This window comes from Cervus elaphus, chromosome 17, assembly GCF_910594005.1.
Source record: "Cervus elaphus chromosome 17, mCerEla1.1, whole genome shotgun sequence".
Lineage (NCBI taxonomy): Eukaryota > Metazoa > Chordata > Mammalia > Artiodactyla > Cervidae > Cervus > Cervus elaphus.
The window spans coordinates 25,743,591-25,767,329 of record NC_057831.1 but is presented as its reverse complement, the minus strand read 5'-3'; the positions used below and the strand labels follow the sequence as shown (position 1 = coordinate 25,767,329).

Genomic DNA, 23,739 nt, shown 5'->3' with positions numbered 1-23,739 from the left:
ACTGTGATCCTTTTTTCCCTCAACATACCTGAGGAGGGTCCTGTTTTTCCACTTTTTTCATGTCACAATCCATACAGGGCATCTCAAAAGACTATGTGTTTGAGCTTGTTTCTGTGTATGAGATTCTTATGTGAAACAAAGAAATCCGTTTTCCTGATTTGTTTTTACTTCCATTGCAACTATTTTCTCAATCTGTATTGTTATTGATGCAACTTAAATGATCTTTAACAGCTTAGTAATTACGCATGTATGACCTGTAACAATAGAGATTTCTATCAATGTATACTATGGTTTTAGAACAAAGTGTCATGTGATTTCAAAATTTTCTCTTTAATTATACACATTGAGAATACAGATATTGTCCTGGCTGTCACAATAACATATTTTCAATAGTATATGAAAAATCTAAAATTATAGATCTATGTTGTGCTCTTTTTTCCCTTGAATAATAGTTATAAGCATGAGATTTGGCACCTCAGTTTCCATTCCAATCCCAAAGAAAGGCAATGCTAAAGAATGTTCAAACTATTGCACAATTGCACTAATCTCACACGCTAGTAAAGTAATGCTCAAAATTCTCCAAGCCAGGCTTCATCAATACAGGAACTGTGAACTTCCAGATGTTCAAGCTGGTTTTAGAAAAGGCAGAGGAACCAGAGATCAAATTGTCAACATCTGCTGGATCATCGAAAAAGCAAGAGAGTTCCAGAAAAACATCTACTTCTGCTTTATTGACTATGCCAAAGCCTTTGACTGTGTGGATCACAATAAACTGTGGAAAATTCTGAAAGAGATGAGAATACCAGACCACCTGACCTGCCTCTTGAGAAATCTGTATGGAGATCAGGAAGCAACAGTTAGAACGGGACACAGAACAATAGACTGGTTCCAAATCGGAAAAGGAGAAAGTCGAGGCTGTATATTGTCACCCTGCTTATTTAAATTATATGCAGAGTACATCATGAGAAACGCTGGGCTGGATGAAGCACAGACTGGAATCAAGATTGCTGGGAGAAATATCAATCACCTCAGATATGCAGATGACACCACTCTTATGGCAGAGAGTGAAAAAGAAACTAAAGAGCCTCTTGATGAAAGTGAAAGAGGAGAGTGAAAAAGTTGGCTTAAAGCTCAACATTCAGAAAACTAAGATCATGGCATCCAGTCCCACCACTTCATGGCAAATAGATGGGGTAACAGTGGAAACAGTGGCTGACTTTATTTTTCTGGGCTCCAAAATCACTGCAGAAGGTAATTGCAGTCATGAATTTAAAAGATGCATACTCCTTGGAAGGAAAGTTATGACCAACCTAGACAGCTTATTAAAAAGCAGAGACATTGCTTTGCCAAAAGGTCCATCTAGTCAAGGTATTGGTTTTTCCAGTAGTCATCTATGGATGTGAGAGTTGGACTATAAAGAAAGCTGAGCACAGAAGAATTGATGCTTTTGACCTGTGGTGTTGGAGAAGACTCTTGAGAGTGCCTTGGACTGCAAGGAGATTCAACCAATCCATCCTAAAGGAAATCAGTCCTGAGTGTTCATTGGAGGGACTGATGTTGAATCTGAAACTCCAATAGTTTGGCCACCTGATGCGAAGAGCTGACTCTTTTGAAAAGACCCTGATGCTGGGAGGAATTGGGGGCAGGAGAAGGGGATGACAGAAGATGAGATGGTTGGATGGCATCACCGACTCGATGGATATGAGTTTGAGTAAGCTCCGGGAGGTGGTGATGGACAGGGAGGCCTGGCATGCTGCGGTTCATGGGGCTGCAGAGTCGGACACAACTGAGTGACTGAACTGAACTGAACTGAACTGAACTGAGGCAGAAGCCATGCTTTACCACTTGCTAGTTACATGACTTTGGGAAAACGAGTCTCTCTAACCCTCATTTTTCTTATCTATAAAGTGGGATAGTAATACCTGTCTCTTAGGATAGTTATAAGGATTAAGTGTGAAATCTTAGACTATGGCTTCCTTCTCAGGCTGGCTCCCCCTCACAGTGACATAAAGGCAGGACCAATATTCATTAGATTGTCTCAGATAAAAGGAACAGTTCATGAAACAATCTCTATGGCCAGAAGAAAGGCACATAAGAAATGGCCAGTCTCATGCCAACTATTTTTTTAGTTTTTTTTCTTTTACATTGCACTGAAGTCTAATCTACATGTGATAAAATTCACCCATTTTATTGTACCATTTGATGAGTTTTGATAAATGTATACTATTATGAAACTGCTCACTGCCAAATCAAGTTATAAAACATTTCATCACTCAGCAAGTTCCCCTGTGCATCTTATAGTCAGGTCCTCAGCCCCAGCTCCTGTCCATCAGTGACATATTTTTGTCACTACTGTTTTGTCATTTTCTAGAATTTCATATGAATTAAATCAAACAATTTCCTATGTCTCCTTTATTTTATTTAGAATTCTAAATGCTTTTCAGATTAATTCATGCTGCTGCCTATGTAAGTAATATATTATGGAAAAAGACAAATGAACTTTTGGGCCAACCCAATAATTCCTGTCTTTCTACATCTGGGTGGTAATCCATTCTATGGATATGGCACAGTTTGCTTTTCCATCAGTATTTGACAAGTTTGAATTGTTTCCAGTGTTTGGCTATTATGAGTAAAGCTAATATGAATGTCCATGACAAGTCTTGGTTTAATGCATGGTTATTTTCATGGGGAGGGAAATAACTCAGAGTAGAATTTCTGAGTCATGTAATATATATTTAATTTTATATGGAACTGCTGGACTGTTTTCCAAAGTTGTTGTACCATTTTCCCTTTTAACCAGTGATATATGAGAATATAAGTTGCAGCACATCTTTGCCCATAGTACTTGATATTGTTAATTTTCTAAATTTCAGCTATTATATTGTGTATCATATATCTAGTTGTGGTTTCATTTGCATTTCCCTAATGACTAGTGACAAATTGCCAACATCTGCTGGATCATAGAAAAAGCAAGGGAATTCCAGAAAAACATCTACTTTTGCTTCATTACACTAAAGCCTTTGAGTGAATCACAACAAACTGGAAAATTCTTAAAGAGATGAGAGTACCAGTCCACCTTACCTGTCTCCTGAGAAACCTGTATGTAGGTCAAGAAGCAACTGTTAGAACCAGACATGGAACAAAGGACTGGTTCAAAATTGGGAAAGGAGTACAACAAGGCTGTATATTGTCACCCTGCTTATTTAACTTCCATGCAGAGTACCACGTGTGAAATGCCAGACTGAATGAATCACAAGCGGGAATCAAGATTGCTGGGAGAAGTATCAACAACTTCAGATATGCAGATAATACCACTCTCACAGCTGCAAGCAAAGAGGAACTAACAAGCCTCTTGATGAGGGTAAAAGAGGAGAGTGAAGAACCTGGCTTGAACCTCAGCATTCAAAAAATGAAGATCATGGCATCCAGTCCCGTCACTTCATAGCAAATATGTGGGGAAAAAGTGGAAACAGTGACAGACTTTATTTTATTGGTCTCCAAAATCACTGCAGATGGTGACTGCAGCCATGAAACTTAAAGATGCTTGCTCCTTGGAAGAAAAGCTATGACAGACCTAGGAAGCATATTAGAAAGCAGAGATATCACTTGCCGGCAAAGGTGTGTAGAGTCAAATCTATGGTTTTTCCAGTCATCATATACAGATGTGAGAGCTGGACCATAAAGAAGGCTGAGCACCCTAAGAATTGATGTTTTTGAATTGTGGTTCTGCAAAAGACTCTTGAGAGTCCCTTGGAGATCAAACCGGTCCATCCTAAAGGAAATCAACCCTGAATACTTATTGGAAGGGCTGATGCCAAAGCTGAAGCTCCAATATTTTGGCCACCTGATATGAAGAGTCAATTCATTTGAAAAGACCCTGATGCTGGGAAAGATTGAGGGCAGAAGGAGAAGGGGGCAACAGAGGATGAGATGGTTGAATGGCATCACCAACTCCATGGAGATGTGTTTGGGCAAACTCCAGGAGACAGGGAAGCCTGGCGTGCTGCCATCCATGGGATTGCAAAGAGTCATATACAACTTAGCTACTAAACAGTGACTAGTGATTGTTGGGGGGAATGCAAACTAGTACAGCCACTATGGAGAACAGTGTGGAGATTCCTTACAAAATTGGAAACAGAACTACCAATCGACCCGGCAATCCCACTGCTGGGCATATACTCGAGGAAACCAGAATTGAAAGAGACACGTGTACTCCAACGTTCATCACAGCACTGTTTACAATAGCCAGGACATGGAAGCAACCTAGATGTCCATCAGCAGATGAATGGATAAGAAAGTTGTGGTACATATACACGATGGAATATTACTCAGCTATTAAAAAGAATGCATTTGAATCAGTTCTAATGAGGTGGATGAAACTGGAGCCTACTATACAGAGCGAATTAAGTCAGAAAGAAAAACACCAATAAAGTATATTAACACATATATATGGAATTTAGAAAGATGGTAATGATGACCCTGTATGCGAGACAGCAAAAGAGACACAGATATAAAGAACAGACTTTTGGACTCTGTGGGAGAAGGTGAGGGTGGGATGATTTGAGAGAATAGCATTGAAACATGTATCTTATCATATGTGAAATAGATTGCCAGTCCAGGTTCTAAGCATGAGACAGGGTGCTCAGGGCTGGTGCACTGGGATGACCCAGAGGGATGGGATGGAGAGGGAAGTGGGAGGGGGGTTCAGGATGGGGAACACATGTACACCTGTGGCAGATTCATGTCAATGTATGGCAAAACCAATACAATATTGTAAAGTAATTAGCCTCCAACTAAAATAAATAAATTAAAAAATAAAATAAAAACTGGGTTGCATGTCTTTCAGTTATTAACTTTCAATAATTCTCTGTATATATTTAAAATATAAAATCTTTATCAGATACAGATTTTGAAAATATTTTCTCCAAGTCTGTGGTTCATCTTTTCATCTTCTTAATGATGTATCTTGAGGAGGAAAAATATTTAATTTAATGATATAAGTTAACATTTAAAAATACTTCATACTTTTTATATTCTGTCAACTCTTTTCCTCCTTCAAGATCATGAAGATTTGTTTTCTGTATTTTGGAAGATTAAAAATTTAATCCATTATATTTACATCTATAATTCATTTTCAGCTACATGTATATGGTGTATGATAAAGATATAGGCTCATTTTTTGCATATAGCAATCTAGTGTTCCAAAACAGTCTAACGCCAGGTTTTTTTAATTAGTATTAATATGCATTACATCTTATTGCATATTTTTCTCATTTGTAAGTGGTTTCCTGTAGGAAGCACATAGCTGGATTTGTTTCTATACAATTTGACAATCTCTATATTTTAATTGCTGTTTATATATAATTTATATTTTATTTTATTATTCCCATATTCTTGGCAGTATGTCACCTATCATATTTGAAGGTAGAAACTGTTAAAACTTTACACTATAATTATTTCTCCTTACTCTGATTCTAGGCTAAAGAAGCAAATTTATACTCAATTTTTCATTCCACTGGTTTTCTGCAGGACTATAATACAACCAGTAAGAACCACTATAGTCTGCTTAAGAGTTATACTTCTCATTGTCAAACTCTTCATTGATATTCCTGGTTACATAGCTATCTATGTAACCAGGGCTAGCCCCAGGAAACTATCCCCTTTGAATTGCTGATATCCTTCAGCACTGAGGTTCATGTCTTTAAATATGAAGATCCCACTGAAGTCCTATGACCCTTGAGGCCCTGAATGTGTGTTCTGTCTTTCCAGAGAACTCTCTCCATTTTTATTCTAATTGAAACAAAGCCTGGCTCTAAATGAGTGTTTCTTAAAGAGTAGTCTATGGAATATTTACATAAGAATCATCTGGGGTATAGCTTATAGTGTTAGATTTCTGGACTCAAACTCAAGATATTTGAATTTATCTGTATTTCCAGAAGCTCTCTAGGTAATTTTTGTGCATACTGAAGTTTGAAAACCATCATTCTATATCATGAACTTTGATAATTAAGGCTATTTAGTATGTATCCTCTATATTTGTAAAAATATTTATTAATTTTACAGTGTTATTATATTATCAATAAAATCTTCTAATACTAAGAAAGGTTCTAATGCTTTACACCTATCTTCCAGTGGTTACTTGTATCCAGTCACTTTGCAGACACCTGTTCTAAACCTTGGTGGAGCTGGGTAGGCTGACATCTATTTTCATTAATTTTATCAGGAAGAAGCAACACAAATGCTGTAGATGAATTGTTGGAGTGTTGATTCTAACCAGGATAATACCCAGGCTACACACCAGAGCAATTAAATATGAATCTGGGATGGGAATCTGGCATAAGTATTTTTAAAGGTTCCAATGTCATCCCAATGTGCAAAAAAGGTTGAAATGACACTTACCAGAACAATGCTTCTTAAATTTTAGCATGTATGAGAATCACCCGGAGAGCTTGTGAAAGTACGAATTCTTGTACCCTACTTGCAGTTGGCCTAGGTGGAGCTGATGTTTGTGTTTTTGAAAAGCTCCCAGGTGAAGCCTATGTTGTCAGCCCACAGGTTACACTGAGCAGCAGTTTATTACGCTGATGGCACAGCCTCTTTACACTTTCAGACAGGTCTTCACCTTAGATAGTATTATCTAACTTTAAGTAATTAAGATTAGCTGATGCCTACATTAATGAATCATTCCCTTGAGAAGCAAATATTAAAAACAGTTTAACAATAAGCTCTACCTTACATAATTTGAGAAAGACTGTTATCACTAACGGTATACTAGATTATCCTTACCGTAATCTGTGACCTAAATTAACATTATGGCCATGTGATCTTGGCCACATGATGACCAAGACACATCAACAATTTGTCAACCTACCTTTTCTCCTCTACTGAAGATTTTGTTTAATATCCTATACTCTTGATATAAATGGGGCCTGAGTCCTGTGATTAAAGGCCTTTTCTTTTTTTCCAGATTTAATCCTTTTGAACTTAACTGTATCATTTCTCCAATATCAAAAGTAGACACAGAGGGGAAACAGGAATAAGAAGATTCAGTTCTAGCCTAACTTTGCCATTAATCCCCCATGTAAATCTGACCACAAAAAAAAAAAAAAAAAAAAAGTTTTAAGCTTTCTGAGCTTCATTTTCTTCATCTATAAAATGAGCGGACAAAATGAATATTTCTAAGTTCTTTTCCAATTCTAAAATTATCTTCCTATAATTTCACAAAATACTAGATCTAGAGCAAAAAGTTGTTTATTGTGTGAGTATGTGTTGCTTCAGTAATTCAGAACATTAAAAAAAAAAAAAAAAACAAACACCTGGTTAACATACCTAGGTTTTTGGAGTTCTAGCTTTTCAGCTTTTAGAATAGAGCAAATACAATTAAAATGGGTATAGTTTCAAAGTACCTTTGCTTGGTCCAGCCACGGCTAGGCAACCTCTCCACAGAATCTTCTTAAAATGATAAAAATAATCAGTATCAATCTTCCCTGGGAAAACAAAAGGACTCTGTTGTGCTGGCAGAAATTGTGTTCTTCTGTCTATGTGCCAAAAATAAAGTAACTTGATAACATTATTACCAGACTCAAAAATGTTCAGATCAGTGATTTTTAATAAGTTTATAAATTGGGATTTCTAATCTGTGAGCTCCATGCAGAGCTACTGGGAAATTGACGGTAACCTATTTGCAAGGGAGAATGGAAATGGTGGGATTTAGTTATCAGTGATTTTAAGAATTAACAACCTAGCAACACAGAGTGCTTAAGAAAAATTCAAAACATTTTAGATTTTTTGAAAGGTAGATTATAGAATTTGCACTTAATTACTCAATAATTCCACATCTGCATATATTTCCTAGTGAAATAATTAGAAGCATGGCAAAATCTGCATCCATAAAGATGCGGAAGGTAGGTTTAAATACACACAGTGGGAAAGTACTGGATCCAACCTGATGTCCAACGATTTCATCCATGTGCGCTTAGTCGCTCAATCCTGTCCTACTCTTTGCAACCCCATGGACTGTAGCCCACCAGGCTCCTCTGTCCATGGGGATTCTCCAGGCAAGAATACTGGAGTGAGTTGCCATGCCCTCCTCCAGGAGATCTTCCCAACCCAGGGATCGAACCCAGGTCTCCCTCACTGCAGGCAGATTCTTTACCATCTGAGCCACCAGGGAAGCCTCATTTCATCCATAGGATTGAATAATATGAATGTATAAACTTGCTCAGATGGTAAAGAATTAGCCTACAACGCAGGAGACAAAGGTTCGATCCCTGGGTCAGGAAGATCCCCTGGAGAAGAGAATGGCTACCCACTCCTATATTCTTGCTTGGAGAATACCATGGACTGAGAAGCCTGGTGGGCTACAGTCCATGGGGTTGCAAAGAGCCGGACACAACCGAGTGACTAACACTTTCAATTTCAAACTGAATTATAATTATACAAAACATTGAAAATAGTTCAGATATGTTAACTGCTGAAAACCAAGTGCAGAATATGTACTATAATAATCATGTTACAAAATCATGAATATAGAAAAGACAGAAAGACTACAAAATATACAATAGTTATATGAGATTATGGGTGACTTTTTCTTTTACTTTTCTAGCTTTCCATAATGTTTATGTGTTATCTTTATACCACAGTGGCTAAGAGCACAGACTTTGCAGCCATAGTCCTGGGTTCAAACCTGGCTTCACCTCTTACCACCTGGGTGAATTTGAAAAAAAATTATTAACACCTCCTCTCAGTTTACTCATTTACAAAATGGGTATAATTTTAGCAACTTTTTCATAGTTTGTGAATATTAATGAATTATGTATAAAATCACTCAGCTCAGAGGATATGGCATGTAGAAAGCATTATATGTGTTTGCTATTTATCATTGTTTAAAATGTGTCATAGTTCATCTATAACGTGTTCTATTGATAGAAATATACACTTTTTTTTTTCTAAATAAAGATAATATAAAAGTTTCTTTATCAGGTCTCTCTGACCAATTGCCCACAATTCAGGAAAAATTACTGGTAAACATATATGTTTTATACATAATCCTCCCTCTGCTCATATTCTGCGTTTTATATCCTACTTCTTGGAAAGTTTCTTATGGGATATTTAGATAAACCAATTAATTTATAACTACTCACTTAAATATAAGGCTTCAGTGATTATCATTGGGCTTACTTAGAATGAGACCCTTAACCTGTGTTTTGGCTTGAGTCTCTGAAACTATCAGAGAAACTTCAGTGTCTTTGACATATGATCCTGGTCAGCAAATAAGGAAAACATATTTTTAAAACAATAATTCATTATAGGAAATTTAATTTCAAAATATGCTGAAAGCCAGAATATAACTTTGCTTCTTCTAAATCTCCCTGAAGAATTTGTTTCCATAGTTATAAGGCAATAGAGAAGGACTAAAACTCAAACTCATTAAAAAGAAGACAACAAATTTTAAACATCTTTTAAAATGAGAAAAGAGTTGAAATATCTGGCAGTAGATGATACTTAAGTATTCATAAATATTAGTAGTGACATATAGATATTTCCAAGCACTTAGTAAAAAAAATTAAACTAGAAGGAAATTGCTTGTTCCATTGCTTCTCAGTTCTAGTTCAGCTGTTCAAAGGCAACAACTAGAGGCTTTTATTTTCAGTTCTTATTGCTATTCTACACACTTAAACAATATGCTGGTACTACTATTTCTTGATTTGTCAGTTTTTCTAATCTGACAAATTTTCTGTTTTACCTGGCAAGTTAGTGCTTTTGTATAAGGAATGACTACTGATATATTTTAAATGACTTCCACCATTTTATTTTGTGTGTTCTTTTATTCCAATGCTTTTCCCTTCCTCCACCCTTTTCTGTCCTCTTCAATATATCAAGATTCAAAAAATTCTCTCATTTGCTTCAACTAGTTTAGAAGTTATGAATTATATCTTTACTGGTTATTTATCATAAAAAGTTCCTATTGACTGATTTTCCAATGGTAAACCAAATTTATGATGAACATAACACCCACTTTTGTCATGATATAGTATTACTTTGAATATTGCTGCTTCTGAGTTGAGAACTTTAGAAATTTTTGTATCTTATAAATTTTTTGTATCTTTGCTTTTGAGTGAGATTGTCTGTCACTGTCTTCTCTTTTACTGACATTACTTGGATTTTCTATATAGGCAATGCTAATTCTTAATATCAGTTGAGAATTGCAATACTTTTTAATTCTTGGGAAAAGTCTATGTACATTAGATATATTCTCAGTGTTCAGTAGAACTCAGCAATGAAACAACCTGGACCTGGAGTTTTTGTGGTAGAAAGTTTCAAATTACTGACCTGAGTAATTCAATATTAAAATGTTTTAAAGTTATTTAAAATGTTTTAAGAATTTATCTCATACAAATTAAAACATTTTTTCTATAAAATCTGTAATAATGTCAGCTTTTTTCATGATGAAATTGGTTATTTCTTTCTCTTTCCATCAACCTAATTTAACAGCTTTTTCAATGACTTGTGAAATAGAACCTCTCCATTATATATTTGTTTTCCATTTTGTTAATATCTTCTCTTCTCTTTGTTTGAAATTATTTATCTTCCAACTTCTTATTCTGGAGTCTCAGCTTATCTATTTAAGACTACACAGTTTTCTCTATATGGCGATTTAGTTGCATTCCATGAAGTTTGGGATGAAGTATTTTCATTTTAAGAAGTGGATATAGTGGAGCAAGGGAAAGTGTGTGGTGAATGCCATGATGTGCTCCCTGATCACCCTTCCAAAAGGAGTGATGGGTCCCATCAGTTGCTGAGAGTCCTCCAGGCATCACGCCCCCCTCATACACTGCCTTGACTGCTGAAAGCTGTCTCACTTAAGGTTATGCCTCCTGCCTTGGGTGCTCTGTGGCCAGTGCCTGGTGGACCTGAGCTACAAATTCCTGACATCCTTTCCCAGCTCAGGACAGTACTTAAAGGTCAGCTTCAAAACTCCCCTTGGAGTCAGCTCAGGTTTCTGCTGACATTTTATCATAGCTATACTTCCCCTTGGGTTTCCCAGGTGGTTCAGTGGTAAAGAACCTGCCTGTCAATGCAGGAAACACAAGAGATGTGGATTCAATCCCTGGGTCAGGAAGATCCCCTAAAGTAGGAGATGGCAACCCACTGCAGTATCCTTGCCTGGAGGATCCCATGGACAGAGGAGCCTGGAGGGCTACAGTCCACGGGATTGCGAAGAGTTGGACAGGACTGAGCTACTGAACACACACACACACACACACACACACACACACACACACACACTTAATTCCCCTTCTGTCCAATCTCGTTTTTTTCCCCTTTTTCCCATCATATATCGATCCTAAGAGGACTCTAAAAATCTCCTGGCAGAGTAATCTCTGTATCATTCTTCTTCTCAGAATACGAAACCCGTGAGAGAAAGCTTTCTGGAGGAAAGGACAGTCAACCTGGAACTAATGCAATTCTATATAAGAATATATTCAGTAAGTGCTAACAGCTCAGAGAGTTGGAGAGCAGTGTGCACATGTGTCTGTGTGCTAAAGTGGAGGGAAGCTTGTGTCATGAAGGATAGAACTAGAAAGGCAAGATTTCCCTAAATTACCCAGAATCTTATCATCTACCATGAGATGTTCAGGGCCTTAGATCCCACTACTAGTACTATAGCTGTGTGTTAAGCACAGCTCATTGATTAGAAGAGCTAGATGGGAATTACTGGGTAGGGTTTCAGGGTATAAAGGGAACGAGATTTCCTTCAAATAGTAAAGATATTATCATTTCTTGAAGTGTGATAGCACTTAGCCAACAACAAATGTTTACAGATAAAATGATCACAGAATTTCTAACGACCCAATTCCTCATTAGAAGTCCATTTCACTGTTGACTTACCCAGCAGGATTTTGGAAAATGTTTTTATTCTATGGGGACCATGCAGCCTTTTCCTCTTATGGCTTGCAGGCAAATAGCACCCACAGGGAAAATTCTATTGCACATTGTCAGTGTTCAGATATGCAACCAGATCACTGCTGTGCTTTATTAAAGGCATAAATCTGAACTTGTGCTGAATATGTACAAAGGAAATTTGATTTGTACATCTTTATAACATCAAAGAATGACTCCAGTTTCCAAAGGCGGCCTACTTACTGTCTCATTAAAGGATCAGCACCACAGTAATACTTTCCAATAGGTGATATCATTGACAGGCCTGCATTCCCTATGTTTTATTTTTTAATTAAAAAAAATTCCCCTATGTTTTAAATGTAGTGGGGAATTCAACATAATCATAAGTAAAATCCAAGCTAATTCTTGCTTCTTCAATTGTCAATAATTCATCAGATATAGAAAACAATGATTACAAAAAATGTGGTCAAAATTAGGGCTTTTGCTGGTGCTCTGGGACAACCCAGAGGGATGGGGTGGGGAGGGAGCTGGGAGGGGGGTTCAGGATGGGGGGGACACATGCACCCGTGACTGATTCATGTCAATGTATGGCCAAAACCACCACAATATTGTAACGTAATTAGCCTCCAATTAAAATAAATAAATTAAATTTTCTTTCTTTTAAATTAGGGCTTTTGGTTAGAAAAAGACATTTCCGTAAGTATTTAGAGAATCCAAGTAGGGATAGGTGACAGAAGGAGAATGAAAGAGGAGAAAGAGGAAAGTGAGGAGACAGCTACCTGTGCTTGATTGAAGAGAAAAATAATGATGTTTTTCTAAAGATTGGAATAAGCATTTCAAAGATCTGCCACCAGCAGAAAAGTCAGAGGAGTCACTTTGATATAGTGAATTCAGCCAAAAGTAGCAAATCCTGTTGCATAATACAGTCCTTCAAAAGCAGTGTTGCAACTCCTCAGGGACATACTGTTAACCTTACCAGCTCAGGTATCCAGGAGAAAACAATGTTTGTGTACAAAGTTTCATTAAAAAGACCAGTAGGCACAGCGATATTTTGTGGTTTCTATTAGATTCAGAGTAGCTGCTGCAATAATTGAAAGCACCAAAATTCAGTTGCTCAGCGCAAGAGATGCTATTTCTCACACACAGAGAAATCCAATGGGGGTTAATCATCTTCTCCCACCTACCTGCAGTGGAGGCTGGGAAATGTGATCCGTGCCTGTGAAGCCACTTTTCAATGTCACGTCTGTACTCGAGCAGGTTTACTGGGCAGTTAATTCTTCTCCCTGTGAGCCATCACTGTCCTCAGAAAATGGCAACAGATCCCCTTTCGATTTACTTTTCTGATCATTTCTGCATTGGAATGCATACATCTGATCTATGTCTAGTCCAGTGCAGACATTTAGAAACAAAAGAATGCAGTTCAATTGAACACAAATTTTTATACTTAATATTATGTGGATCTAAGATTGTTGAGTTACAATGATCTGTGAATGTTAATAGTAAATAAGCTATTGTTAGGGTCCTCAGGGAACTCATAGAGGGTATTAATAAAGCCCAATTTCAACACCACCATGTGTAAAACACCTAGCTTGTAGGAAGCTGCTTGTAGTAAGCTTAGCTTGGTGATCTATGATGACCTAGAGGAGTGGAATGGTGGGGGTGGGAGGGAGGCTCTAGAGGAAGGGATCTGTGCAAACATAGCTGATTCACTCTGTCCTACAGCAGAAGCTAGCACAACATTGTAAAACAGTTATACTCCAACAATAAAAAATAATAATAATAAAAAACCAATATCAGCATAATGCAGCTAGTACTAGGTGCCTTAAAGTGTATTTTAGGTTTACTCTTTTTTATATTTTAATGAAGCGTCATTCTTTGGAGGATTATTTGTCACAATTGTACTGACATGGAATTGACTTAGGTCACACACTAATAAATGAAATAAACTTTATAAGATTTTAGTAAATCTCTAAAATATAATCATATCGAGGACTTGACATGGCACCAAAAATGTCTGATTTTAAAGAAAATTCTTTTCAATTCTCTTTCCAAAGTGGAGGAAGAGCATCAGGTAGATTCAGAGTGGGCAATGTCAGTTTTAATTCCATAACACATGGGCTCAGTCTTTTATTGACAATAAATAATTGATATTTTGTTTTAATGAGCTTTAATTCAACACCTTTTCCCAGACTGAGGAGGCTGACAAGTTACACAGTAGTACAACCACAGCACATACAATAAATAGTTCTCGGTCTATATCATTAATTTCTACGTTCTTCCCAGCCCAGATTTACTACTTCAAATTCCAATTCTCATACTTTTTGATCAAAGATCAAAAGCATTTTGGACCTTCATGTGGAATTAGATATTGGAAAGAAATGGAAAGAAATCAAACTCAAAGTCCTCAATCTGCCATTATTTAACTATCTAGTGTTTTAGCAGTTTACTCATGTGTGAAAGCAGTTTCAGATTAATGAAGAAGTTTCAGTGCCATATGTGTCCTGTAGTCTATTATGCTAATGCATTTCTGTATAATTATGTTGTCTATGCAGGGGATGCAAATGTAAAAAAGTTCAGTGGACATAGGACATTTCAATAATAACCCTTTTGTTATTTAGGCTTAAACTTAATTACTTGTTCAGTTTGGAAGTCAGCTTAATTATGCTACCTTCTGCATGGTTTTAGCTCCATCTATGCTATATCTTTCTTATCCTCTTGAATGCAAAGTATGGACTACCTGAAACTTATTTCATAAGCTACAAGCTTAAAACCCTGCACAATTCTTATGTTTATCAAAACTCTGCTGAGTAAGATAATGTATTGAAAATAAATAAGGTTGGTTTTGGGAATACTTCCAACTTTGAGTCTTTGGCAGGGTTAGACTTCCACTGGAAAATAAAATTAGCCAAAGCTCTAGCTCAAAACCATTTGAAAGATAAAGCTATGGGGATTACTGTAATGTATTCAAGGTGTACATGTACTTTGAGAACAGCTAATAATAAGCTCCCTGGAAAATATGATGAAGACGCTGGCAGATTATCAAAGTTCAACAAAATCAGTTTCATGTATATCTGAGACTACCATTTTCAAAATAGATTGGTGGATTTCAAGTTTACAGTTTCATTTGGAATGCTAACTTTGGGAGGCCTTTTTCATAATAACAGGGAAGTGGACGAGAAGATTTGCCTCCCGCTTTCAGTATGTGTCCTGACACTGTTGTGTCTCAGCATCTGAAATTCAAAGTAGCTGCCTCCCAAGCAAAAGGCCACCCAGGAGCTGGAAGGAAAGGAGCATGCCGAGGAACTTGTGGTGAAATTTGGCTGCAGTACCCAAAAGGCCCTTTTGCTGTATTTTTAAAGGGTGTTGAGTAATATTCAAACTCAGTCTCTGTTCTGGAGCAGCGTGCATTCTTCTCAGAGTGATCCATCTTCAGAAGTGACAAAAAGTTGTTATTTCATTGTTCTAAAAGACAGAAAAACAAATGTTTCAGGTCATGAGAAATCCCGTAGTAGTCTAGCCTCATCTCAGATTCATAAAAAGGGTTTAATTTTCATAACTGAATATATAAACTGCCTTTCTGTTGAGAGATTATATCACTTCTAGCACCACCGACTCAGCAGACGTGAATCTGAGCACACTGCGGGAGATGGTGGTGGGCAGAGCAGCCTTGCGTGCTGCAGTCCGTGGGGTCACAAAGAGCTGGACATGACTTAACTCTGAAAAGCAACAACAAAAGCAGTTGTTTTCAGGGGGTGACATGAAGGTTGTATGAGTCACTCATGACACTTTTTCAACTTGCACATTCTCTTCTCTCAACAGGCCCTCTTTCTCCCCAAGATTTTGGTGCATCCCTCTCCATGGACAGTGTGGCTATAACCTATCAGTGTGATCAATAGTTACTTATGAGTGGGTTGTGGCTCCTGGGTATTGGAGTGGGGAAAAGCTTGAAAAACAGCTCTTCTGTCTTTGGAATAACACTTCTCAACAGTGTCCTGAGCTCTTCAGGGATTTATGAAGTTAGTAATGAAGACCTGCAGGCGGTGTTCATTACTTTTTAAAACTACCTTATGGAAACCGTAAGCCTACTGACAATAAAGCTGCTTCAGCAACTGCATAAACCTTGTCCCTCATCTATGGGCTACAATTATATCAACTCATGTTGATAAGCTACTATCAATGAGCTATATGAAAGCTCTGATGATATTTACATATTTCTTGATGAACAGAAATGGAAAAAAATGAATTTCTATTTAATTAAGTCCATTCCTTTGATTGGTAGATGGTTTCAAAACATGGAACACAAAGAAGAAAAATAATTCCAAGGGCATGAAGGAATTCAAAATTTTGTCAACCACTGACTTCAAATGAGATAGAATTCAGCACAGGAGAAGAATCTGTTGATTTCTCTTTTATCAGTAATTTATTGATAGCTACATCTGTACGAATGTTTGGGCACAGATATGTATGCCTCTGCTGATTAGTCGCTTCAGTTGTGTCTGACTCTGTGCGACCCCATGGACTGTGTGACCCCTCAGGGGATTCTCTAGGCAAGAATACTAGAGTGGGTTGCCATGCCCACCTCCAGGGGAATCTTCCTGACCCAGGGATCGAACCCGGGTCTCCTGCATTGCAGGTGGATTCTTTACCACTGAGCCACCAGGGAAGCCCACAGATATGTATATTTCTTCTAAAATAGGATGTGAGAAATAACTTCAAACCTATTAATTAAGGGGAGAGTTCTCTATATATTGACAGCTATAATCACTTATTAATTTTAATTGTGATATTTTAAAATTATTCATGTTTTATTTATCTTCATAAATTTGAATTCCACACCCTTACTCCTCCTGGGATGGGTGTTGTGGGTGGTGGACTGTGGGAGGTCCAACTTTAGCATGCATTTTAACCAAATTACTCTTATCAGTAAATTCTGCATCTTACATAAGGTATGTATGATTGACCTTAAAAACATATTTGCAAATACAAGCTCATGAATGTAGTTCTTACTGCTTTTTGTATAGTGGTTGATAAATTAGAATCTGGATACTTGGAGCTTGCTTTCTTTCTTTCAGACACAACTGAAGCAACTAATCTACTATAGAATTAGCAAGAATTTCTACCATCAAATTATTATTAGGAAAGTTGTTGCTGAGACAAGAAAATCATAAAGCAGAGATAGGAGACTTTGAAAGCGACCAGGCTTTCAGGAAACAGAAAGTTCTTTGTCCTTTTCTCTATTTTCTTCCTAGTAACAATTAGAATTGGAGGGAGAAGGATGAACAGGGCTCTGTCAAATGGCAGTGAGAGACACAGGCTTGAGAAAGGTGACAAAGATTCGAGATGAACAAACATTTGCGTGTGTTGGTTTGATCTCCACGGTATCCGTAAGAAAACAACGAAAGGAGACTGACCTATTGACTTTCCTTCATGGAAGAAAGGTGTCATTTAATTCTGAAACTAAAGTGTATTCTAGAAGAATTCTACTTTTTAAAACAGTAATTCACAAATTCTTGAGACTCCAGCTCATCCTTTTAAGCTGCTCTAAGAGACAGCACTAATACACTGTAAATATTAACCCTAGTCCACTCACATGTTTATTTAACAAGAGTTTGGCATTCTTGGAGTGAATCTGGGCTGTATCATTTTTAGTGTTCAACTGGTGGTCATAGTGACTCTTCAGTCAAATTTTAACAAGAGGAAGTTGGGTGCAGAAAGAAAGAAAAGACATGAAGCTGCCAAGAATTTGCCTTGTGAAATAATATTACAGGGATTCATCTTTTTAAAATCCCTTTCTCGTCTCTGCTTGTTCCCACTGTAAAGCAGGAATAATAATAGGGAATGTGAAAGCAGTCTGACATTTGTTCCACTTCATATGTTTGATACCTCTCCTCCATCAGCATGCACTCTATCTAAACAGCAGAGGAGAGAAGCCTAGAGCACAACCATCAGAGAGCCAGCATAATACAGACCCTGTGATCTGTGGTCCAGCGAGTCAGAGAGCTCCTAACAAAGTCAGGAAGGGAGTTTTTCAGATGCTCTGAGGACCTAACAAACAATTGCTGGAAAATCCAGAGATCATTGCGTTGTCCATCTGCCAACAGTTCCAAAAAGTGATTTTCCCAACTACTTTGAACTTAGTGAATTTTTTATCCTTTGTGTTCTTCTTCCCCATCACCATACTTAATGTTGTGCTCTGTAGACAAATCAGCCTCTCAACAATTGTGGGCAGGTTGGAAATATGACTTGATATAACAGGATGAGGCAGGGTGAGGTCCATGAAAATGCACTGCTTGGATCTAACATGGGGAGTGGAATGGATGCGTTGCCCCACTGTTGCCTTCCAAATCCTCCCTTGTGTTTGCACAGGGCTTGCTTTTGGCAAGGCTGTTCCTGTGAGGGCAGGACTCTCCTTGTGGGTGACTTGAGCTTGCAGACTCTCTTTGGGTTTGCCCCAGAACTTCTGGAGCTGTGTTGCGGTCTTAGACCCCTCCTAGCAGAACTCCTTCATTTTCTCTCTCCTTCCACAGGACTCAGACCTGCTATGTCCTCCTGAGGGTTCCCTGGTTTCTCCAGCATCCTCCCCTTTGCCCTACATAAAGGATTTTCACCAATGAACCTCTTACAGGCCTAATACTGTGTTGGCAAACTGCTTCTTAGAGGACCTAAGCTGAAACAAAAGGTAAAGAGATTTTCTTCCATGGTTTAGAGCTCTAGATTTAAATGTAAATAATGCATTAGGGAAAAATTAAGGGGATTCCCAGGTGACACTAGTCGTAAAGAACCTGCCTGCCAATGCAGATAGATGCCAGTTCTATCCCTGGGTCAGGAAGATCCCCTGCAGGAGAACATGCAACCCACTTCAGTATTCCGGCCTAGAGAATCCCATGGACAGAGGAGCCTGATGGTCTACAGTCCATGGGGTCACAAAAGAGGTGGACACAACTGAAGCAACTTAGCACACTCACAAGGAACAAGAGGTAAACATTCAAATAGACTTTCAAAGTGGGCTTGGTCACCCTCTCACTCTCTTAGCTCCTTTGCCTCTCCCAGCCCACTAGCAGAGATTGGCCAACATTTTTTGAAGGGCAAGATAGCAAATGTTCTTTGCTCGTAGGTGACACGCTTCTCTGGTGCAACCACAGAATTCTGCTCTTGTACTGTTGAAGCACCCATAGGCAACACATGAAAGAGTGGACATGGTTGGGTTCCAATAAAACTTTATTTAAAAAGCAGATGGCAAGGCATGATTGGCCTGTGGGCCATAGTTTGTGGGCCCTTGGTCTTTCAGTTCATATGAGAGATCTTCTTTGGCTTAATTAGTCATTTATTTAGGCCCCTGGAAACTGAGAAGTTCATTTCAAGTTAAAAAGCACAGGAGACTCTGTGCTCTGAGTTGGTATCTTCTTTAAAGACATGTGCCCTGCCATCAGTATTCAAGGCTCTCTTTTGTGGGATCCAGTGTCCCATGTGCTCACTCCCCAGATCTCTGTCACTTGCTTACAAATTTGCTAAACACTTCATTTCCCATTCTAACAAAGGAAAACTTCATTTTTCTTTTTGCTGGAAATTTGAAAACGGAAATGTACAAAGAGGATGACTGCATCTTACAAAACCTTCTAGCAACTACAACAAGTCACCATGGCAACTCTCATTTTTGGATTAAGGCTTTTTGGAGTGGGAGCTGATGAGGAAAAAAAAAATGTTGCATGCAGCCAGCTGAGGTTTTGACTTTAGCTAGAAAAATACCTTGAGGTTTTCCCAGATGTGTAGGAGTTGGAAAAAGGGAAGCAGAGCTGATAAAGATCCATGATTCTGAGAACAAACCCAGGTATGAGGTCAGTCAATCAAGTGTCCAGGTATTCTACAGCTGAAGTGAGATGGTAAGGTTTTACTTCCATGATTATGCTTAATTGGTGGTGAACTTCAGTATTTTGTGATTAATATTTTATGTATTTGAGGTCACTTTATTAATATTCTTGCCTGGATATGTATATTATACTTGGATTATACTATTCTCAAAGTAAGGATTTAGTAAAGGGTACTGGACCCATTTAGATCATCTTTGGTACTTTTTATTCCAAACTTCAAAACAAAATGGCAGAAAATGGCCTTTATTCTTGGACAAGGATCTGGGATGGTGGCAATATAAACCTTGGCTCTCCCTCTTGAGAGCCATCCATGACTCAGAATGGATTTCCAAGCCATTTCTTTGTTTCTTGGCACTTACCCTGATCCCTTTGTCCTTCTCGCTCTCTTTGTTCTTGTTGAGTGCTGAGACAGAGCCAAACCAGAGTAGTCAGTAATAGATGACAAATCTTCCTTTACACAGAGCCTCTTAAAAATAGTAACAATGTGCAATACTTTTAATGAAGCACCCATAGTTGTGAGTGTTAATCATCAAATTAATGGTAACATATAATTAATATATTTAGTGACTAATAATAGTTATGTAGTGGTGGATTAAGCATGATCACAATAACTACTAAAATAATAATGAGATTATCACCTCATTTGATCTTTAAAATATCTCATGTAAAAACTACCTAGTTAGTATTTTATAGATTAGAAAATTTAGGTTCAGAGTTTAATTCTGATTAAGTGATTTTACCAAGAACATAAAGGTTTCCCAGGTGGCTTGTGGTAAAAAATCCACTTATCAGGGCAGGAGATGCAAGATGCAGGTTTGATTCCTGTGTTGGGAAGATCCCCTGGAGAAGGAAATGGTAACCCATTCCAGTATTCTTGCCTGGACAATCCTGTGGACAGAGGGGCTTGGTGGGCTATAATCTATGGGGTTGCAAAGAATCAGACATGACTGAGCACACACACACACAGAACACCAAGAACATAAACCTGATAATTCATAAAATTGAAACTGTTGGCTAGTCTGGCCTCTAATGACTGAAAAAGTGAATAGGTTCAGAACTTGAAGCCATATGATCTGGGTTTGAATCCTGGTTCTACTCTTCCATGGTAAATTACTCAACCTCTATGTCTGCCCCACTGGACCATTGAAAGGATTAGTATTTGAGTTTATGGTTGGTGTTTATTTTTTAATTGGAAGGTAATTGCCTTATAGTATTGTGTTAGTTTCTGTGCTATAACAACATGAATCAGCTATATGTACACATATCTCCTCTCTCTCTTGAACTTCCCTCCCACTCTGACCCATCCCAACCTTCTAGAACATCACAGAGCACCAAGCGGAGCTCTCTGTATTAGACAACAGTTCCCAATTAGCCATCTATTTTACACATGGTCATGTACATATTTCAATGCTGCTCTCAGTTCATTCCACCCTCTCCTTTCTCTGCTGCATCCACAAGTCCATCCTCTACATCTGAGTCTTTATTTCTGCCCTGCAAATAGGTTTATCAGTACCATTTTTCTAGATTCCATATACATACATTAATATACAATATTTTTCCTTTATGAATTACTTCACTCGGTCTGAAGGACTCTAGGTTCATCCAGATCACTACAAATGACCCAGTTTTGTTCCTTTTTATGGTTAAGTAATATTCCATTCTGGAGGCATTGCCCAAGATGGTGCAGTAGAAGGATGTATGCTGATGACACCAATTTAATGGCATAAAGAGAAGAGGAACTAAGGAGTCTCTTGATGAGGGTGAAAGAGGAGAGTGAAAAAGCTGGCTTAAAACAAAACATTCAAAAAAACTAAGATCATGGCAACTGGTCTCATCACTTCATGGCAGATAGATAGGGGAAAAGTGGAAACAGTGACAGATTTTATACTCCAAAATCACTGTGGGCAGGGACTGTAGCCATGGAATGAAGGCTATGACAAACCTATATAGTATATTAAAAAGCAGAGACATCACTTTGCTGACAAAGGTCTATACAGTCTAAGCTATTGTTTTACCAATAGTCATGTACAGATGTGAGATGGAACCATAAAGAAGGCTGAGCATCAAGGAACTGACGCTTTTGGATTGTGGTGTTGGAGAAGACTCTTGAGAGTCCCTTAGACAGCAATGAAATGAAACCAGTCAATCCTAAAGGAAATAAACCCTGAATAGTCATATGAAGGGCTGATGCTGAAGCTGAAGCTCCAATACTTTGACTGTCTGATGCAAAAGCCAACTCATTGGAAAAGACCCTGATGCTGTGAAAGATTGAGGGCAGGAGGAGAAGGGGGCAACAGAGGATGAAATGGCTGGATGGCATCACTGATTCAACGGACATGAGTTTGAGCAAACTCTGGGAGATAGTGAAGGATAGGGAAGCCTGGCATGCTGCAGTCCATGAGGTCACAAATAGACATGACTTAGCAACTGAACAACAACAACAATATTCCATTGTATTTATGAGCTACAACTTCTTTATCCATTCATCTCTTGATGAACAGCTAGGTGACTTCCATGTCCTAGCTATTGTAAACAGTGCTTCAGTGAAAAATGGGGTATGTGTGTCTTAAATGAGCATTATTTGGATAATATTTAGAGCCACGCTCAGCATACATACTATATTCATGTTTGTAAAATAAATAATTATACTGCACTAGTTCTGAGAATTTGAATAAGCTGACATTAGGAAATCTACCTGACCTTTCTAAGCTTCAATTTCTACTCATGTGCAAAATGGAGATAATACTAGTATTTACCTTACAGTTGTTTACAAAGTTAATTGGACTTAATGTAAAGACCTTATTTCACTACCAGGGACTTACTAAGGGCTCAAATTTTGTTATTTATTGAACAAGTTCTGGTTCTCTAGAGAAACAGAACAAATTATATAAATGTAGTAAAGAATAGAATAGATTTTGACCTATAAGGAGTTGCCTTATGCAACTGTAGAGTTGAGAAATAAGTCTATGATCTGCAGGCAGAGTGATGGGTAGCAAGGGGAGCCAGTGGTGTAAATTTCAATCTGAGTCTGAGTCTAAAGCAGAAGATCGATGGGCCAAATCGAAGACAGTCAAGTAGAAAGCGTTCTTTATCAGCTTTCTATTTTATTCAGCGTGTTGTTTTACTCAGACTACTAGCTCAACTGTTGACATTCAGAAAGACTCTCCCAGACACACTTAGAAATAATCTTTGTAAAAGACTGTTTATGTGCCTCTAAAATTAATATGGTAAGTCACCCAGAGCCAGACATTCTGGAGAGTGAAGTCAAGTGGACCTTAGGAAGCACAGCTGTCAATAAAGCTAGTGGATGTGATGGAATTCTAGTAGAGCTAATTAAAATCGTAAAAGATGATGCTATCTGTGTTGCACACAATATGTCAGCCAATCTGGAAGATCTAGCAGTGGCCACAGGACTGGAAAAGGTCAATCCTCATCCCAGTTCCCAAGAAGGGAAGTATTAAAAAATGTGCTAACCATTGGAAAACTGCACTCATTTCCCATTGCTAGTAAGGTCATGCTTAAAATCTTGCATGTTCGGTTCAGTTCGGGTCAGTTCAGTCGCTCAGTCGTGTCCGACTCTTTGCGACCCCATGAATCGCAGCACGCCAGGCCTTCCTGTCCATCACCAACTCCCTGAGTTTACTCAAACTCATGCCCATCGAGTCGGTGATGCCATCCAGCCATCTCATCCTCTGTCGTCCCCTTCTCCTCCTGCCCCCAATCCCTCCCAGCATCAGGGTCTTTTCCAATGAGTCAGCTCTTTGCATGAGGTGGCCAAAGTACTGGAGTTTCAGCTTCAGCATCAGTCCTTCCAATAAACACCCAGGACTGATCTCCTTTAGGATGGACTGGTTGGATCTCCTTGCAGTCCAAGGGACTCTCAAGAGTCTTCTCCAACACCACAGGTCAAAAGCATCAATTCTTCAGCGCTCAGCTTTCTTCACAGTCCAACTCTCACATTCATACA

General features: G+C 38.2%; 1 long non-coding RNA gene across 1 annotated transcript; it reads left to right on the top strand.

The window, feature by feature from the left end:
- The first annotated feature begins 1,009 nt into the window (after positions 1-1,009).
- LOC122673303 lies at positions 1,010-21,596 on the top strand. The gene is made up of 3 exons (XR_006334662.1): positions 1,010-1,064; positions 19,298-19,300; positions 21,504-21,596. It is a non-coding gene; the product is annotated as an uncharacterized LOC122673303 (long non-coding RNA).
- The last annotated feature ends 2,143 nt before the right edge of the window (positions 21,597-23,739 follow it).